The following is a 20,391-nucleotide window of genomic DNA, read 5'->3' on the forward strand; positions in this document are numbered from 1 at the left end:
CAAAGAAGAAGCCAGTGGTCTCCTTAGGAGACAAGCATTCTGGAGTCCATTTCTTATCTCGGCACCTGCAGACTTCAGGAGCGAATCTGCTTTTCTTTTTCTTCTTGCTACAGGTTAGTTTTATGACCTTTATTTCCTCGAAGACCCTGGAGGTTAATGGGTATTTCAAATTTTTTATTTTATACCCTATAATTGCATGATTAGAAAAATATCCTTGTGCTCTATATATGCAACAGAAAGAAAAAGGCTAATTAGTATGGAATATTCACAAGGGAAGGAAAAAATAGACCAAGAATTCATTGAAAAAGCAACATGTTACAATTTCCAGTGGGGTAGAAGATGGGTTGGGGATAGTGTCCACTGCATACATGGAGAGGGTTTTGGCCTGCTGAGATTTCATTTGGGTTTGTTTCAGGTGAGAGGATAAATGAACAGACATGAATGGAAACCAGAGTTTAAAGGCAGCTGCTGGAAGATTGCGGGGATATAAATGATCAAGGACACACCTATTACATACTAAACACAAATTGTATGTGCTAATAGCTTTTTTTTCAACAGCCAAGGAATCTAAATAGCCTCAAGAAAAGTATTTGACTAGATATTTTTGACATTTTAAAGTTGGTTTTCCAAACAAATTCATATATCTTAATGGAAGTGTAATAACCTTGGCATTTAAAAATGAACAGTGAGTATTTGTGTCTACTTTTCAAATTAATAAATCCAATGTTCTTTATCCATGTATTTCTGCGATTCAGTTTCCTTGTTAATACAGGCTCATTCTGCTCTTGTGAGGTCCAGGGTGTCGTCTGACACTATAATTCTGCTAAGTATCTGGAATACCTATACTATGCATTAACTTGTGTACTCGGGGGAATTATTTAGGTGCTTGCTGTTGTCATTGCTTATAGCCTCTGGATACATTTTCAAGTAGTGGCAGAACATCATTGGTAGAGGGTAATGTCAATAAGCCTTAAATGAAAAGAATTTGCCAAGGAACTCTAGAGTAAAAAACAGTCATATTTTTTTTTTATTATTATTATTTTATTTTATTTTTTTGGGGGGTACACCAGGTTCAATCAACTGTTTTTATACACATATCCCCATATTCCCTCCCTTCCTTGACGCCCCCCCCCTCGAGTCCCCGCCACCCTCCCTGCCCCAGTCCTCTAAGGCATCTTCCATCCTCGAGTTGGACTCCCTTTGTTATACAATAACTTCCCACTGACTATTTTACAGTTGGTAGTATATATATGTCTGTACTACTCTCCCGCTTCTTCTCAGTTTCCCCTTCACCCCCCGCCCCCTCCCATACCTCGAGTTCTCCAGTCCATTCCCTGTATCTGCTTCCCTGTTCTTGTCACTGAGTTCATCAGTACCATTTTTAGATTACGTATATGTGAGTTAGCATACAATATTTGTCCTTCTCTTTCTGACTTACTTCACTCTGTATGACAGATTGTAGTTCTATCCACCTCATTACATATAGCTCCATCTCATCCCTTTTTATAGCTGAGTAATATTCCATTGTATATATATGCCACATCTTCTGTATCCATTCATTTGTTGATGGGCATTTAGGTTGCTTCCATGTCCTGGCTATTGTAAAGAGTGCTGCAATAAACATTATGGTACAAGTTTCTTTTGGGATTATGGTTTTCTTTGGGTATATGCCCAGGAGTGGGATGACTGGATCATATGGTAGTTCTATTTGTAGTTTTTTAAGGAACCTCCAAATTGTTTTCCATAGTGGCTGTACCAACTTACAGTCCCACCAACAGTGCAGGAGAGTTCCCTTTTCTCCACACCCTCTCCAACATTTGTTGTTTCCAGACTTTGTGATGATGGCCATTCTGATTGGTGTGAGGTGATACCTCATTGTGGCTTTGACTTGCATTTCTCTGATGATGAGTGATGTTGAGCATCTTTTCATGTGTTTGTTGGCCATCTGTATGTCTTCTTTGGAGAAATGTCTATTTAGGTCTTCTGCCCATTTGTGGATTGGGTCATTTGCTTTTTTGGTATGAAGCTGCCTGAGCTGCTTGTATATTTTGGAGGTTAATCCTTTGTCCGTTGTTTCATAGGCAATTATTTTTTCCCATTCTGAGGGTTGCCTTTTAGTCTTGTTTATGGTTTCTTTTGCTGTGCAAAAGCTTTTAAGTTTCATGAGGTCCCATTCGTTTATTCTTGATTTTATTTCCATGATTCTAGGAGGTGGGTCAAAAAGGATGTTGCTTTGATGTATGTCAAAGAGTGTTCTGCCTATGTTTTCCTCTAGGAGTTTGATAGTGTCTGGCCTTACATGTAGGTCTTTAATCCATTTGGAGTTTATTCTTGTGTATGGTGTTAGGAAGTGTTCTAAGTTCATTCTTTTACATGTTGCTGTCCAATTTTCCCAGCACCACTTATTGAAGAGGCTGTCTTTTTTCCATTGTATACTCGTGCCTCCTTTGTCAAAGATAAGGTGCCCATATGTGTTTGGGCTTACTTCTGAGTTCTCTATTCTGTTCCATTGATCTTCCTTTCTATTTTTGTGCCAGTACCATACTGTCTTGATCACTATGGCCTTGTAGTATAGTTTGAAGTCAGGAAGCCTGATTCCACCAACTCCATTTTTCCTTCTCAAGATTGCTTTGGCTATTCGGGGTCTTTTGCGTTTCCATACAAATCGTAAGATTTCTTGCTCTAGTTCTGTGAAAAATGCCATTGGTAATCTGATCGGGATTGCATTAAATCTGTAAATTGCTTTGGGTAGTACAGTCATTTTCACGATGTTGATTCTTCCAATCCAGGAACATGGTATATCCCTCCATCTGTTTATGTCATCTTTGATTTCTTTCATCAATGTCTTAAAGTTTTCTGCATACAGATCTTTTGCCTCCTTAGGCAGGTTTATTCCTAGGTATTTTATTCTTTTGGTTGCAATGGTGAATGGGAGAGTTTCCTTAATTTCTCTTTCTGCTCTTCCGTTGTTAGTGTATAGGAATGCAAGAGATTTCTGTGCATTAATTTTGTATCCTGCTACTTGACTAAACTCATCAATGAGTGCTAGCAGTTTTCTGGTAGAGTCTTTAGGGTTTTCTATATATAGTATCATGTCATCTGCAAAGAGTGATAATTTTACTTCTTTTCCAATTTGGATTCCTTTAATTTCTTTTTCTTCTCTGATTGCTGTGGCTAACACTTCCAAAACTATGTTGAATAACAGTGGTGAGAGTGGACACCCTTGTCTTGTTCCTGTTCTTAGAGGGAATTCTTCCAGTTTTTCTCCATTGAGAACAATGTTGGCTTTTGGTTTGTCATATATGGCTTTTATTATGTTGAGGTAATTTCCTTCTATGCTCATTTTCTGGAGAGCTTTTATCATAAATGGATGTTGAACTTTGTCAAAAGCTTTTTCTGCATCTATTGAAATGATCATATGGTTTTTATCCTTCAATTTGTTGATATGATGTATCACGTTGATTGATTTGCGTATATTGAAGAATCCTTGCATCCCAGGGATAAACCCCACTTGATCGTGGTGTATGATTTTTTTAATGTGCTGTTGCAGTCTGTTAGCTAGTATTTTGTTGAGGATTTTTGCATCTATATTCATCAGTGATATTGGTCTGTAGTTTTCTTTTTTTGTGACATCTTTGCCTGGTTTTGGTATCAGGGTGATGGTAGCCTCATAGAATGAGTTTGGGAGTGCTCCGCCTTCTGCAATATTTTGGAAGAGTTTGAGAAGGATAGGTGTTAACTCTTCTCGAAATGTTTGATAGAATTCGCCTGTGAATCCATCTGGTCCTGGGCTTTTGTGTGTTGGGAGATTTTTAATCACTGCCTCAATTTCTGTACTTGTGATTGGTCTGTTCATGGTTTCTATTTCTTCCTGGTTCAGTCTTGGAAGATTGTATTTTTCTAAGAATGTATCCATTTCTTCCAGGTTATCCAATTGATTGGCATATAGTTGCTTGTAGTAGTCTCTCATGATGTTTTGTATTTCTGAGGTGTCCGTTGTGATTTCTCCTTTTTCATTTCTAATTCTGTTGATTTGCATCTTCTCCCTTTTTTTCTTGATGAGTCTGGCTAATGGTTTATCAATTTTGTTAATCTTCTCAAAGAACCAGCTTTTAGTTTTATTTATTTTTCTTATGGTTTCTTTCCTTTCTTTTTCATTTATTTCTGCTCTGATCTTTACGATTTCTTTCCTTCTGCTCACTTTGGGGTTTCTTTGTTCTTCTTTCTCTAGTTGTTTTAGGTGTAAGGTTAGGTTGTTTATTCGATCATTTTCTTGTTTCTTAAGGTAGGACTGTATTGCTATAAACTTCCCTCTTAGAACTGCTTTTGCTGCATCCCATAGGTTTTGGGTTGTTGTGTTTTCGTTGTCATTTGTTTCTAGATACTTTTTGATTTCCTCTTTGATTTCTGTAGTGATTCCTTGGTTGTTTAATAGTGAATTGTTTAGCCTCCATGTGTTTGTATTTTTTGCAGTTTTTTTCCTGTAATTGATATCTAGTCTCATGGCGTTGTGGTCTGAGAAGATGCTTGATATGATTTCAATTTTCTTGAATTTGCTGAGGTTTGATTTGTGACCCAAGATGTGATCTATCCTGGAAAATGTTCCGTGTGCACTTGAGAAGAACGTGTAGTCTGTCGTTTTTGGATGGAATGTCCTATAAATATCAATTAAGTCGAGATGGTCTAATGTGTCATTTAAAGCTTGTGTGTCTTTATTTATTTTCTGTTTGGATGATCTGTCCATTGATGTAAGTGGGGTGTTCAAGTCTCCCACTATAATTGTGTTCCTGTCGATGTCCCCTTTTATAGCTGTTAGCATTTGCCTTATGTATTGAGGTGCTCCTATATTTGGGGCATAGATATTTACCATTGTGATATGTTCTTCTTGGATGGATCCCTTGATCATTATGTAGTGCCCTTCCTTGTCTCTTTTAATAGTCTTTACTTTCAAGTCTAATTTGTCTGATATGAGTATTGCTACTCCAGCTTTCTTTTGACTTCCATTTGCATGGAATATCTTTTTCCATCCCTTCACTTTCAGTCTATATGTATCCCTTGGTCTGAAGTGGGTTTCTTGTAGGCAGCATATAGAAGGGTCTTGTTTTTGTATCCATTCAGCCAGTCTGTGTCTTTTGGTTGGAGCATTTAATCCATTTACATTTAAAGTGATTATTGACATGTGTGTTCCAATTACCATTTTCTTAATTGTTTTGGGTTTGTATTTGTAGGTGTTTTCCTTTTCTTGTGTGTCCTACTTAGAGAAGTTCCTTTAGCACTTGTTGTAAGGCTGGTTTGGTGGTGCTGAATTCTCTTAACTTTTGCTTGTCTGGAAAGCTTTTGATTTCTCCCTCAAATCTGAATGAGATTCTTGCTGGGTAGAGTATTCTTGGCTGTAGGTTTCTCTCTTTCAGGACTTTCAGTATATCCTGCCATTCCCTTCTGGCCTGCAGAGTTTCTGTAGAAAGGTCAGCTGTTATCCTGATGGGTTTTCCCTTATATGTTATTTGTTGCTTTTCTCTTGCTGCTTTTAATATTTTTTCTTTGTGTTGAATTGTCGTTAGTTTGATTAATATGTGTCTTGGTGTATTTCTCCTTGGGTTTATTCTGTATGGGACTCTCTGTGCTTCTTGGACTTGGTTCATTATTTCCTTTCCCATGTTGGGGAAGTTTTCCACTAGAACCTCTTCAAATATTTTCACAGACCCTTTCTTGTTTTCTTCTTCTTCTGGGATGCCTATAATTCGAATGTTGGTACGTTTAAGGTTATCACTGAGGTCTCTGAGGCTGTCTTCTAGTCTTTTTATTTTTTTATCTTTTTCCTGCTCTGTGGCGTTTATTTCTTCCATTCTATCTTCCAACTCACTTATTCGTTCTTCTGCCTCAGTCATTCTGCTGGTTAGAGCATCTAGAGTATTTTTAATTTCAGTTATTTTGTTATCCATTGCTGTTTGTTTTTCTGAGTTCTTATGAACTGTTTCTTGTACTTTCTCTAATTTGTTATCGAGATTTTGTATCATTTTTACTATCATTACTCTAAATTCTTTTTCAGGCATTTTTCCTATTTCCTCCTCATTTATTTGGTCTTGTGGGTTTTTTTCCTGCTCCTTTGCCTGCATGGTGTTTCTTTGTTTCCTCATGGTTGTCCAAGCTTTTGGGGTTGCTTGTCCTGGTGATAGAGGTGTTTATAGAAGACTGTCCAAGCCTCAGACTAATGTCCAAGTATTGGATTAGACGAATATTCAGTCTAGGAAACACATACATGTATAAGACACACAATTATTGAATCCGTTAGGACATAAGGCTCTAGAAAGACCTGACAGAACCCCAGTGTGCTATCAGATATTCAGAGAGAAACCCAGCAGAAATTGACAACTGAAACAGAACAAATCAGAGACAAAAGCAAAAGCAAGCAAACAACAAATAACACCCTACACATACAAACATCAATCCAGGGAGATTTTGTAAGCTAGGATCAAATATAGAAATGAGCTGGAGTACCACCAGAGAGAATGGAGATTCTCAGAATGTAATTAGACAACTGTACTAAGAACTAAGATAAAGACAAAAGCCTAATATTAATACCAAGGCAGTGCATCATCTGGAGAATAGAGCAAGGAGTCTGAGCAGACCAGTAGTGTTGCTTATAAGTATGTTAAGATAAAATACACTTAAAATGGCTGGAAGAAAGGGGAACAGAAGAGCGTAATGTGGTTGGAAATATGCAAAGAAAAAGAAAGGAATAGAAGTGTATAAAAGAAAGGGATGAAAGGAAAGTATGAAAGATATTTTGTCCGTACTACCAAAAACTTAGCTAGATATAGAAGTATATAAAAAGGCAAAAAAAAAAAAAAAAAAAAGTAAAAAATATCCTTATAAAATTATGTTGTAAAACTTGTAGATCCCTTAGGGCTAAGATCGTATTTAATAAATCAAAAAAAAAAAAAAAAAAAGAGAAAGAAAAAAAAAAAAAAAAATCCAGAACTGATCCCAGAATGGACCAGTTCAATAGGTATTGATACTACTATTTCTGTTTCCTTAGCGTCTCAGCTGTAAGTGTCCTTTTCCTTGCCTTGGGTTTTTTTTTTTGCGTTATTCTGTGACCAGCAGAGGTTCCTTTATTGTTCGTCTGTAAGCCTCGGTGTGTGGGGAGGGAGAGGGTGCAATAGTGGCTCCTTCTCCTGGGAGGGAGTGAGCAGTGGCGCACTGTTGCTTCAGTCAGGCTTGGAGGTGCCTGTTGCAGAGGGCGCTGGTGGCTCAGGCGTACACAGAAAGTCTTAGAGTTGGGCCTCTCTCGGGGTTTTTTCTTTTTGATGCTGGTTTTTTTTTTTTTTTCTCTCGGCAGCTTCCCTGCTGCTGGCTTTGCAAGGAGTTTTAATCTAGCCCCGCCCGAGCGCCTGAGGGTGCTTGTTATCCCTGAGCGCCTTATGTGGCCCCGCAGGGCGTCTCTCCGCTGCCTGTTGCAGAGGCGCAGAAAGAGAGAGAGAGGCTATGCGCGTGGCTCCTCCCCCCCGCCCGGGAGCCTGCAGCCTCCAGCCGCCATCATGGCCGGGCAGCTCTCAGGGATCGGCACTCCTCTCCGCGGACCTCCTCCCTCCTGTCCTCTCGGTCCGTCACCCTACCGGCAACAATGTTTCTCCCCCTGAACCAGCTCTCCGGTTCCCACGCTCCCGCTCCTGGACCCTCCGTTCAGCCGCGGATCGATGTCTCGGTCCGGGAACGCTGAGCTGCGCTGCGGACCCTCCGTATGTTTCTCACTCCCTCCCGTCTGCCACAGCTCCGCCGCTTCACCCTCTTTGAGCCCTCGTAGATGCCTCCCTACCGGCTATGTCAGGTTCTCCGCAGCCCTTTCCGGTGTCCGAGGCCGTCTGCTGGTGTTCAGCTGGTTCTCTGTGGGAATGACTGTGTCCTTCCGTGCATTCCCAATGCATCTGTGGAGAGGGATGCACTCCACGTCTCTCTACTTCGCCGCCATCTTTTTCTCTCAACAGTCATATTTTAAGAGCTGCTTTAATCCACTATAATAAAAACTTATTGAAATGCAGTACAGAATACCATTCAGTTTCTCCTTCAATTCAGAGTAAAGAGCAAAGATCCAGGGAGAAAATCACCCCATAATAAGTTGAGACATCCCTTAAGAAAATTCTATTTCTTTGTGGTTCATTTAAGTGGTAAAGGATCAAATGTAATGTCGTAGAATAGAGAGGGTGAGAAGACAATTAGTGTCCTCAGAGGCACTTACAGGTGAGTGGCATTTCTGAATACCAAATATTTTCTTTGCTCTATCCTTTGAAAAAGTACCCTGCCTAGTCTGACCTCTGATACTGATACTGCCTCTGATACTGGTGCCTAATACTTCCTGTCCAACCTCATTATACTCCTTATTTTCTTTTGGTACCAGTCATAAAACTTCCCTTACTTTTCTTCAAAAAAAGTCCAACAAGTGCCTGCCTCACTTCCTGCTTAAACGTCATCCGTGAATCCGCCTCTGACCATACTGTATAAAAAGTACCCTGGCTCCTCTATGTCCTGTAGACACTACCCTGCTTCATTTTTCTCCATAGAATGTACCATCATCTGGCCTACTACTTATTTGCTTTTCTCTGGCCCCTACCTCATTAGAATGTTTTCAAAGAACTGTGTCTGATCTGTTCACTGCAGTATCTGCCCCACTAAAGTAGTGTATGGTTCATAGTAGCTACCCAATAAATATTTATTGAATGAACGAATGGCAGAATATTAATCTCTGGTGTGAAGACAGTTGGACTACTTTTCTAAAGACCACGTACACTCTTCGCCACAAGAAGAGCATAATGAATGATAGTTATATGATAAAATCTCTGTAGAGGTTTTCTTTTTTCCCTCCATTTCAAACCCTATCATGAGGCAAAAGTAGGGGTTCTCTGGCTTAAATAAAGTAAACTGTGCAAAAGTAGTAGTGGAAGGAATTGAAAGTCAGTTTGGACTATAATTTGAAAAGATATATGCACCCCTATGTTCATAGCAGTGCTATTTACAATGGCTAAGACATCAGAACAAACTAAATGTCCATCAACAGATAAATGGATAAAGAAGATGTGGTATATTTATACAATGAAATATCACTCCACCATAAAATAGAATGAAATAATGCCATTTGTAGCAACATGGATAGACATAGAGATTATCATACTAACAGGAGAAATCAGAAAAAGAAAGAAAACTACCATATGATATAACTTATATATGGAATCTAAAATATGACACAAATGAACTTATCTGTAAGACAGAAACAGACTCACAGACATAGAAAACAGAGTTGTGGTTGCCAAAGTGGGGAGAGGGGGGCGCGCAGGGGAGGGTGGGATTGGGAGTTTGGGACTAGCAGGTGCAAACTATTACAGACAGGATGGATAAACAACAAGGTTCTATTGTACAGCACAGGGAACTGTATTCACTGTCATGTAATAAATCATAATGGAAAGACAAAAAAGTCATTCTGGGCAAAATCTGTGTATGAAGAGGTTTTTCAGGGTGTGTGTGTGTGTGTGTGTGTGTGTGTGTGTGTGTGTGTGTGTATAAATGTATTAGGTAGAAGGAAGCTATTACAAAAGAAATGTAAAAATGTGAAGTCATATGACCAGGAAAATTTTAGGAGTCAAACCTTTTTAAAAAACAACCTCCTTTGTACTTGAAAATAAGAAAGCCCATGTGAGAGCTAGGATTTTCTGTCACTCGACGTGCCTTTGAAAGACATAACAGCTATGAGTAGGATATTCCTTAAATGCATTAAATAGCAATTTTAGAAAAAAAACTAATCTTGCATTATAGAAAAAATTACATGTCAATAAAAACCTGATTTTATACTAATATGTTTCCTGATACAAGACACAATGCCAAGAAAAAGAATTGCAGTGATTGGTGCTGGGGTCAGTGGATTAGGCGCCATTAAGGTCTGTCTGGAGGAGGGACTGGAGCCCATCTGTTTTGAAGGAAGCAATGACATTGGAGGGCTGTGGCAATATGAGGTAAGTTTGATAGCCTTATGCTTCTATATGTGTAATGACATTTTTTTCCATATTTGGGATATAGGAATGCTAGGATTACAAGACTAATTTACCCTTCAACTACCAGCATGATAGTTGTTATTTTTATTAGTACCTACTCCTGTACTTTGAATCCCATTTCTTCCTTCCCGCCGAGGGTGATGTTCAATCACTTTCCTCCCTTCAGAGTCTAGTTCCTGGAAGGAGAAGTACGTGCTTGCTCTTCCTTCATCCCCACCATCACTATGTGATGGTCATTCCACACTTCCCCAAAATTGCTCTCACCGATGTTACCAAGAAAAGTTGACAAATTGAATGGACTTTCTATCCAGAATTTTATTGCTTTCTCAAGGGGATCCAATGATGTTAAAAACAAGCTCATTTAAAAAAAAAAAAAAAAAACACTTGTGTCTAGCTTCTGTGATTTCACACTGTTTTCTTTCTGATTTTCCCTCTCAATATTTTTTCCATTTGGCCTCTAAATATAGCTGATTATAGCTCTATTCTCAGTCTTCTGGTCTTCTAATTCTTTGCAAGTTCCTTAGGATAATTCCTTATCCTTCCTTGGATTCAGTTATCACATATATGCTAATACATAAACTTTAGATTTTTATCTTCAGCCCAATAGTATATATGCATCTGTCAGGGTAACTAAACATCAACTTGGGAATCTCAAGAGCTTAGCACAATGATAGTTTTTGGCCTGCACCCTAATCGGATTAAATGGCCCTTCTCCAACTTATAGTCATACCCCTGGACCACATGGCCTCCAAGGTTGCCATGGAGGGGAAAACAAGGAAGGTGGAAACATACCAACTCTTAGCTGCCTAGGTCTAGCCTAGAGGTACTGCTGGCTGCCTGCTTTTGCTAATCTCTGGAATATGTCACTGATACCTCATTGGCCTTTCAGGTTTCTCATTACCTGTGCTACAAGTTCTCTGCATTACATTCCCTGTTTCAAGTACTGAGAGAGTAGCTCCCACATTCCTGGTTGGACCGTGAGTGATACAGACACATCTCCAGAAAAAGTTCTCCAATCTCCCAGCCTGATGTCCACTGCACCCTGTGCCTGCAATTGCTATTAGTCCTATAACACTGCATGCAATTATTATTTTACCATGTAAGGTTTTTAAAGCATTTTATGTGTATTATTTGACCTCCACAACAACTCTGTGAGGTAGACAAGTACTTATTTACAGGTGAAGAAATAGATTCAGAGACATGATTTGATGTCAGTTTCCTGGACCAAGCCATGCAACAATACACCTCAAGGACCATGACAAAAAGCCCCCAAATACCACGTTACATCATCTGATTTCACTACATGATGCCCTAAAGCTTTCACTTATAAGAAAGACTGGTCATATTTACAGAGATTGCCCTTATCAAAAGGGATATTTTTGTACATGAATGTTCTAATATCATGGGATTCATTAATATAACAATGTTCTTCATCTTGAAAAAAACCCATACTTTGATCTATTCTTAACGTTGATATATGGTAGCAGGTGTCCTTTATTTTCTTGGTAGCAGAAGATTGAAGGTGGCAGGCCATGTATCTATAAGTCTGTCACCAGCAACACTTCAAAGGAGATGATGGCCTACAGTGATTACCCTTTCCCGGATCACTTTCCCAACTACATGCACAATTCCAAAATCATGGAGTATCTCCAGATGTACATTAAACACTTTCACCTTTTGACGCATATCCAGTTTCTGGTAAGTGGGGCAGAGAACTCTCAGCATACGTGGAACCCTCTTGTTAGAGCCAAGGGCCAAGCCCAGAGCAAAATGCCGTGAGGCATCCATTCAGTCTTGGAGGTGAGCTTTACATACATTTCCAGGGAAGTCAGCAAGAGCTTCTCTCCTCACTTCCTTCAGGAAGAAAGTATGGAGGACTGGCTGATATGCCAGACTGTGCACCCGGTGTTGGCTCACCCCTAGCTACATTCAGGACTGCAGTTGGAACAAACTGAGCTACATCTCTACTTTAAAAAGCCTTGGTAGGGAGACCAGTTATAAATGAACTCTTTAATGAAAGCCCAGAGGAGAGTAGCTGCAACCAACCTTATTCATTGAGGCCAAGAGTTCTTGCACAGGAGGGCAGCTGGGAAGAGTGGTCATGAATCTGAGTTTGTCTCATTCCCAGTCAAAGGTGCGCAGTGTGAGGAAGTGCTCTGACTTCTGCATGGAACAGTGGGATGCTGTGGTCCAGGCTGAAGGGAAGCAGGAATCCTATGTCTTTGATGGGATTATGGTGTGTAGTGGCCTTTATACCGATCCCTTCATGCCACTCCAGAGCTTTCCAGGTATGTCCTACTGAATGCTAAGGCTCTGGTGTTGTGGGGTTTTATCATTGTGGCTATTGTTATTTTTGGAGAAAGTTTATAATTCTGAAAGTCATCTTAGTTTCAAAATAAATATGATATTTTCTGATTATAAAGTAATGCATGTTCTTTCAAGTTCCATTCAAATAATACATGTTATAAAATTGAAAATAAAAAGTACTAATATCCTATTACCACCAGTTCTGGACTATTTTAAGAGGAAACTGCTACATTTTACTATAATTGGAAGGCAAAAGGTGGGAATTGTTTTATGTTGGTGATAGTTTGGAGTAAATAGTAAGATCAAAGATACAGAAATAATTGATATTTACCTTTATTCCTGAATATATTTGTATATATATATATATATATGCATAGCATGATGAATATGAATAGCTATTTATGAATAAAAATATATAGTGCTAGTGTCACTACATATCTTAGAAGAGACTGCAGTGTTATTGTTTACTATTTGGAAGCTTAAGTCCCCTGAATATAAGGAATGGTGCAGGAATGATTTACCTGCATAAGATCTCCTTCCTTATCTCTAGAAGCAGGATGTATACTCAGTCTTCTCAAAGAGGGCTGAACCTGAGACTCCTTTGGGTTTCTCAGGAGATGCTAGACTCCTCCCACTTTCCATTGCTATGAGTATCTGTGTCCCAGTGCATAAGAAGATAGAGTTAAAATTGGTCAAAAGAGGTCTATTAGTTAGTTATTAGTGTATTAGAAGTTTATATATTCCTGTATTCACTCAGTCAGCACTCACTCAAGAAGTATCTACTGAGCACCAACGGTCTGCTAGAGGCTCAGCAGAGAATTAAACAGACAAGATTTCTGTCCCCAAGGAGTGTACATAGCAGTAGATGCAGAGAGACACACAAAAAGATAAACATGTAGAAGTCGATAACTGCGAAGAGAAACAATTACGGGGGAAGAGCAAAGGTGTGGGTGGTTGGGGAAAGGGGCTTGTGACACAAGATTAGATAAGATGGCCAGGTAAGGCTTCACTGAGGAAGGGGCATTTGAACAAATGCCCCCAAGGAGTTGTGGAAGTGATGCAGATATCTGAGGAAAGCAGATCGCACAGAAGGAAGAAAAAAATGCAAAGGCCTTGAGGTAAGAGTGTACCTGACAGGTCTAGTGTAGCAGGAGTAGGAGAAAGGAGATGATGTCAGAGAGTGAACGTGTGCCAGATCAAGAAGGTCCTTAAAGGTCATGGCTTGGGCTGTGGCTTTAACTGAGATGGGAGCTGTTGGGAGGTTTTGAGCAGAGGAGTGACACGCTCCAATCATTTTGGATGCCATGCTGAGAATATCTGGGGAAGGAGCTAGGAAAGCAGAAGCAGAAAGACCAGGGAGGAGACTCTTGCTAATTCAGGTGAGAAATGATGGTAGTTTGGACCAAGATGATGGCAGCAGAGATATAAAGTAGTGCTTAGATCCTGAATATAGTTTGAAGATAAAGATAAAGAATTTGCTGATGCTACCAACTGTAAACTAGATAGCTAGTGAGAAGCTGCTGCATAGCACAGGGAGATCAGCTCAGTGCTTTGTGATGACCTAGAGGGGTGGGATAAGGAGGGTGGGAGGGAAGCTCAAAGGGAGGGCGTATGGGGATATATGTATGCATATGGCTAATTCACTTCATTGTACAGCAGAAACTAATACAACACTGTAAAACAATTATACTCCAATAAAGATGTATAAAAAAAAAGAATTTGCTGATGGACCAGATATGCAATGTGATTTAAAAAAAAAAAAAAGGCATCAAGGATAACTCTAATGTTATTGTCCTAAGCAATGGAATTGCCATGTCCTGAGATAGAAGAGGTTGTGGGAAGAGCTGATTCTGCCTGTAAAGGCAGAAAGATTGAGCAGGACACAATGGGACAAAGACATTCGAAGAAGAGCATTAAACTTACTTTTCAAGTACTGTGTTATAGGAGCATTTAAAGGGATCCTTAATACCATTCCTATGAGCTAGGTGAAACAATTTCCATTTTACGCATTATAAATGCCACCGGTAGTGAAAGAGCTGAGATTTATGCCTAGGTCTGTTTGATTTCAAGGTCTCCTCCCATACTGAGCCACAGGGCGAAGGGTTTATTTTGGAATAGAAGAGAAACATTTTATATTGGGGAAAGGAGGCAAAGGAATGATAGAAGAAAACATAGTAACTTTTAGGTGTAGAGGAACTCACCTCAAATTTTTATTGTTTCCTAAAAAAGGGGAAGAAAAGTTTACCTTCAGGGAATGAGAGGTATTTCAGTAGGGCCAAGAGGAGGGGAAATAATTGAAATAGCTGCTGTCAGAAATTGAATGGGAAATTGAACTTGGCAATGATTGAGTTCAGGAACATTTAGATCTGTGCCAGGAGTTCAATAGGTAATGATCAAAGAACTGCTTCCAGGGGAAAGCTGAAGTTTTGGAGCATATTCTTTAGGGAAAAAGGAACAGGGGAGGGCATGAACCACAATTAGGTTGGAGTAGGGCTGTCCAATGTCACAGGAGGCGCAGTGAAGCCCATATGTGCATGCCCCAATATTGTTTAAAAGATGAAATGCTACAAAATCAACCAGCTATTATGGCTTTGCCATATGATGTTTTTGTTTAAGTCAGAGCATATTTTTAAACAAAAATAATAAGTTCTTATGTCTTCTCAACTACAGAGTCTGTGAGCACTTGTCCCTAGTAGGAGAGCAGAGTGAATACTGCTAGTGTTAGCAGGATGTACTTGGCCTAGGAAGCTTGGGTTGGGAAAGCAAGACAAGGAATTGGGTCAGAGCAGTAGCTGTAAATAGCAAAGGTAATGGACAAAGAAGATATATTACTTAAATAGGAGCCAAGCTCTTTTTTGAAGGGCGGGCAGGGTATAGATAAGTAAAAAGGAGGCAGACATAAAATATCTAAGTTCTAATAAATCTGAGAATTTGCTGGAGCCTAAAATTTTTGGTCCAGAACAAAACTGTAAGAGAATTAATTCTGTTTGATCATGTTAGGCAAGCACAGCTCAGAGACCAGGAACAGTAGACCAGAAAATGAGAGCTTTAAATAGGACAGCCTTTGAGTTCAGCAATAAGCTGTAGAATACGCCAATGTTAAAAAATAAAATAATAGTCAACGCTTGAGTAATTCTGTCCTTGCCCACAGGAATCACGAGTTTCAAAGGTCAATATAGCCACAGTTGGGAATACAAGAGTCCAGAGAAATTTCAGAGCAAGAAAATAGTTGTGATCTGCATTGGAAATTCTGGAGCTGATTTGGCGATTGAGCTCAGTCGTGTAGCTGCACAGGTTTGGTGCCTAAATTCTATTTCCTGAGATGTAACCTACACACTGCCTTCTGTGATGTCAGCATTGAATTAAAAATGTGTAGTGCGTACTCATGCATTGCTTCAATGCTGATTGTTTTTTTATCCGTTTATTTATTTTTTGAGGTACACCAAGTTCAATCATCTGTATTTATACACATATCCCCGTATTCCCTCCCTCTCTTGACTCCCCCCTCACCCTCCCTGTCCCAGTCCTCTAAGGCATCATCCATCCTCGAGTTGAACTCCCTTTGTTATACAACAACTCCCCACTGGCTATCTATTTTACAGTTGGTAATATATATATGTCTATGCTACTCTTTCGCTTCGTCTCAGCTTCCCCTTCACCCCCGCTTCCCCTTCACCCCCTGCCCCCCGCAAACCTCGAGTTCTCCAGTCTATTCTCTGCATATGTGTCCTTGCTCTTGACTTGTCACTGAGTTCATCAGTACCATTTTTAGATTCCGTATATATGAGTTAGCATACAGTATTTGTCTTTCTCTTTCTGACTTACTTCACTCTGTATGACAGACTCTAGGTCTATCCACCTCATTACATATAGCTCCATCTCATTCCTTTTTATAGCTGAGTAATATTCCATTGTATATATGTGCCACATCTTCTTTATCCATTCATTTGTTGATGGGCATTTAGGATGCTTCCATGTCCTGGCTATTGTAAATAGTGCTGCAATAAACATTATGGTACATGTTTCTTTTGGGATGATGGTTTTCCTGGGTATATGCCCAGGAGTGGGATTACTGGATCATATGGTAGTTCTATTTGTAGTTTTTTCAGGAACCTCCAAATTGTTTTCCATAGTGGCTGTACCAACTTACATTCCCACCAACAGTGCAGGAGAGCTCCCTTTCCTCCACACCCGCTCCAACATTTGTTGTTTGCAGATTTTGTGATGATGGCCATTCTGATTGGTGTGAGGTGATACCTCATTGTGGCTTTGACTTGCATTTCTCTGATGATTAGTGATGTTGAACATTTTTTCATGTGTTTGTTGGCCATCTGTATGTCTTCTTTGGAGAAATGTCTATTTAGGTCTTCCGTCCATTTGCGGATTGGGTTATTTGCTTTTTTGGTATTAAGCTGCATGAGCTGCTTGTATAATTTGGAGGTTAGTCCTTTGTCTGTTGTTTCATAGGCAACTATTTTTTCCCATTCTGAGGGTTGCCTTCTTGTCTTGTTTATGGTTTCTTTTGGTGTGCAAAAGCTTTTAAGTTTCATGAGGTCCCATGTGTTTATTCTTGATTTGATTTCCATGATTCTAGGAGGTGTGTCAAAAAGGATCTTGCTTTGATGGATGTCATAGAGTATTCTTCCTATGTTTTCCTCTAGTTTTATAGTGTCTGGCCTTACATGTAGGTCTTTAATCCATTTGGAGTTTATTCTTGTGTATGGTGTTAGGAAGTGTTCTAAGTTCATTCTTTTACATGTTGCTGTCCAATTTTCCCAGCACCACTTATTGAAGAGGCTGTCTTTTTTCCATTGTATATTCTTGCCTCCTTTGTCAAAGATAAGGTGCCCATATGTGTTTGGGCTAACTTCTGAGTTCTCTATTCTGTTCCATTGATCTTCCTTTCTATTTTTGTGCCAGTACCATACTGTCTTGATCACTATGGCCTTGTAGTATAGTTTGAAGTCAGGTAGACTGATTCCACCAACTCCATTTTTCCTTCTCAAGATTGCTTTGGCTATTCGGGGTCTTTTGCATTTCCATACAAATCATAAGATTTCTTGTTCTAGTTCTGTGAAAAATGCCATTGGTAATTTGATTGGGATTGCATTGAATCTGTAAATTGCTTTGGGTAGTACAGTCATTTTCACTATGTTGATTTTTCCAATCCAGGAACATGGTATGTCCCTCCATCTGTTTGTGTCGTCTTTGATTTCTTTAATTAGTGTCTTAAAGTTTTCTGCATACAGATCTTTTGCCTCCTTAGGCAGCTTTATTCCTAGGTATTTTATTCTTTTTGTTGCAATGGCAAATGGGAGAGTTTCCTTAATTTCTCTTTCTGCTCTTCCGTTGTTAGTGTATAGGAATGCAAGAGATTTCTGTGCATTAATTTTGTATCCTGCTACTTTACTAAACTCATCAATTAGTGCTAGCATTTTTCTGGTAGAGTCTTTAGGGTTTTCTATGTATAATATCATGTCATCTGCAAAGAGTGACAATTTTACTTCTTCTTTTCCAATTTGTATTCCTTTTATTTCTTTTTCTTCTCTGATTGCTGTGGCTAAAACTTCCAAAACTGTGTTGAATAATAATGGTGAGAATGGGCACCCTTGTCTTGTTCCTGTTCTTAGGGGGAATTCTTTCAGTTATTTCCCATTTAGAACGATGTTGACTTTTGGTTTTTCATATATGGCTTTTATTATGTTGAGGTAATTTCCTTCTATGCCCATTTTCTGGAGAGCTTTTATCATAAATGGATGTTGAATTTTGCCAAAAGCTTTTTCTGCATCTATTGAGATGATCATATGGTTTTTATCCTTCAATTTGTTGATATGATGTATCACATTGATTGATTTGCATATTTTGAAGAATCCTTGCATCCCAGGGATAAACCCCACTTGATCATGGTGTATGATTTTTTTAATGTGCTGTTGCAGTCTGTTAGCTAGTATTTTGTTGAGGATTCTTTCATCTATATTCATCAGTGATATTGGCCTGTAATTTTCTTTTTTTGTGACATCTTTGCCTGGTTTTGGGATCAGGGTGATGATGGCCTCGTAGAATGAGTTTGGGAGTATTCCTCCTTCTGCAATATTTTGGAAGAGTTTGTGAAGGATAGGTGTTAGCTCTTCTCTAAATGTTTGATAGAATTCGCCCATGAATCCATCTGGCCCTGGGCTTTTGTGTGTTGGGAGATTTTTAATCACTGCCTCAATTTCCGTACTTGTGATTGGTCTGTTCATGGTTTCTATTTCTTCCTGGTTCAGTCTTGGAAGATTGTATTTTTCTAAGAATTTATCCATTTCTTCCAGGTTATCCAATTGATTGGCATAGAGTTGCTTGTAGTAGTCTCTCATGATCTTTTGTATTTCTGTGGTGTCACTTGTTACTTCTCCTTTTTCATTTCTAATTGTGTTGATTTGTGTCTTCTCCCTTCTTTTCTTGATGAGTCTGGCTAATGGTTTATCAATTTTGTTAATCTTCTCAAAGAACCAGCTTTTAGTTTTTTTGATCTTTGCTATTGTTTCCTTCCTTTCTTTTTCATTTATTTCTGCTCTGATCTTTATGATTTCTTTCCTTCTGCTCACTTTGGGGTTTCTTTGTTCTTCTTTTTCTAATTGTTTTAGGTGTAAGGTTAGGTTGTTTATTCAATATAATTCTTGTTTCTTAAGATAGGACTGTATTGCTATAAACTTCCCTCTTAGAACTGCTTTTGCTGCATCCCATAGGTTTTGGGTTGTTGTGTTTTCATTGTCATTTGTTTCTGGATATTTTTTGATTTCCTCTTTGATTTCTTTAGTGATTTCTTGGTTGTTTAATAGTGAATTGTTTAGCCTCCATCTGTTTGTATTTTTTTACAGTTTTTTTCCTGTAATTGATATCTAGTCTCATGGCGTTTTGGTCTGAGATGCTTCATATGATTTCAATTTTCATGAATTTGCCGAGGTTTGATTTGTGACCCAAGATGTGATCTATCCTGGAAAATGTTCCATGTGCACTTGAGAAGAAAGCATATGCTGTCATTTTGGGATGGAATGTCCTATAAATATCAATTAAGTTGAGATGGTCTAATGTGTCATTTAAAGCTTGTGTGTCTTTATTTATTTTCTGTTTGGATGATCTGTCCATTGATGTAAGTGGGGTGTTCAAGTCTCCCACTATTATTGTGTTACTGTTGATTTCCCCTTTTATGGCTGTTAGCATTTGCCTTATGTATTGTGGTGCTCCTATATTGGGGGCATTGATATTTACCATTGTGATATGTTCTTCTTGGATGCATCCCTTGATCATTATGTAGTGTCCTTCCTTGTCTCTTGTAATAGTCTTTACTTTCAAGTCTAATATGCCTGATGTGAGTATTGCTACTCCAGCTTTCTTTTGACTTCCATGTGCATGGAATATCTTTTTCCATCCCTTTACTTCCAGTCTATATGTATCCCTTGGTCTGAAGTGGGTTTCTTGTAGGCAGCATATAGAAGGGTCTTGTTTTTGTATCCATTCAGCCAGTCTGTGTCTTTTGGTTGGAGCATTTAATCCATTTACATTTAAGGTGATTATTGACATGTGTGTTCCTATTACCATTTTCTTAATTGTTTTGGGTTTGTATTTGTAGGTGCTTTCCTTCTCTTGTGTTTCCTGCCTTGAGAAGTTCCTTTAGCAATTGTTGTAAGGCTGGTTTGGTGGTGCTGAATGCTCTTAACTTTTGCTTGTCTGGAAAGCTTTTGATTTCTCCCTCAAATCTGAATGAGATTCTTGCTGGGTAGAGTATTCTTGGCTGTAGGTTTCTCTCTTTCAGGACTTTCAGTATATCCTGCCATTCCCTTCTGGCCTGCAGAGTTTCTGTAGAAAGGTCAGCTGTTATCCTTATGGGCTTTCCCTTGTATGTTATTTGTTGCTTTTCTCTTGCTGCTTTTAATATTTTTTCTTTGTGTTTAATTGTCATTAGTTTGATTAATATGTGTCTTGGTGTATTTCTCCTTGGGTTTATTCTGTATGGGACTCTCTGCGCTTCTTGCACTTGATTAATTATTTCCTTTCCCAT

At 38.9% G+C, this 20,391-nt stretch overlaps 1 pseudogene; it reads left to right on the forward strand.

Annotated features, from left to right (window-relative positions):
* The window catches only part of LOC130848804 (flavin-containing monooxygenase 5-like), a 73,127-nt pseudogene that overhangs the window by 35,369 nt on the left and 17,367 nt on the right, over nucleotides 1-20,391 (forward strand).

The sequence above is a fragment of the Hippopotamus amphibius genome, chromosome 3, assembly GCF_030028045.1.
Source record: "Hippopotamus amphibius kiboko isolate mHipAmp2 chromosome 3, mHipAmp2.hap2, whole genome shotgun sequence".
Lineage (NCBI taxonomy): Eukaryota > Metazoa > Chordata > Mammalia > Artiodactyla > Hippopotamidae > Hippopotamus > Hippopotamus amphibius.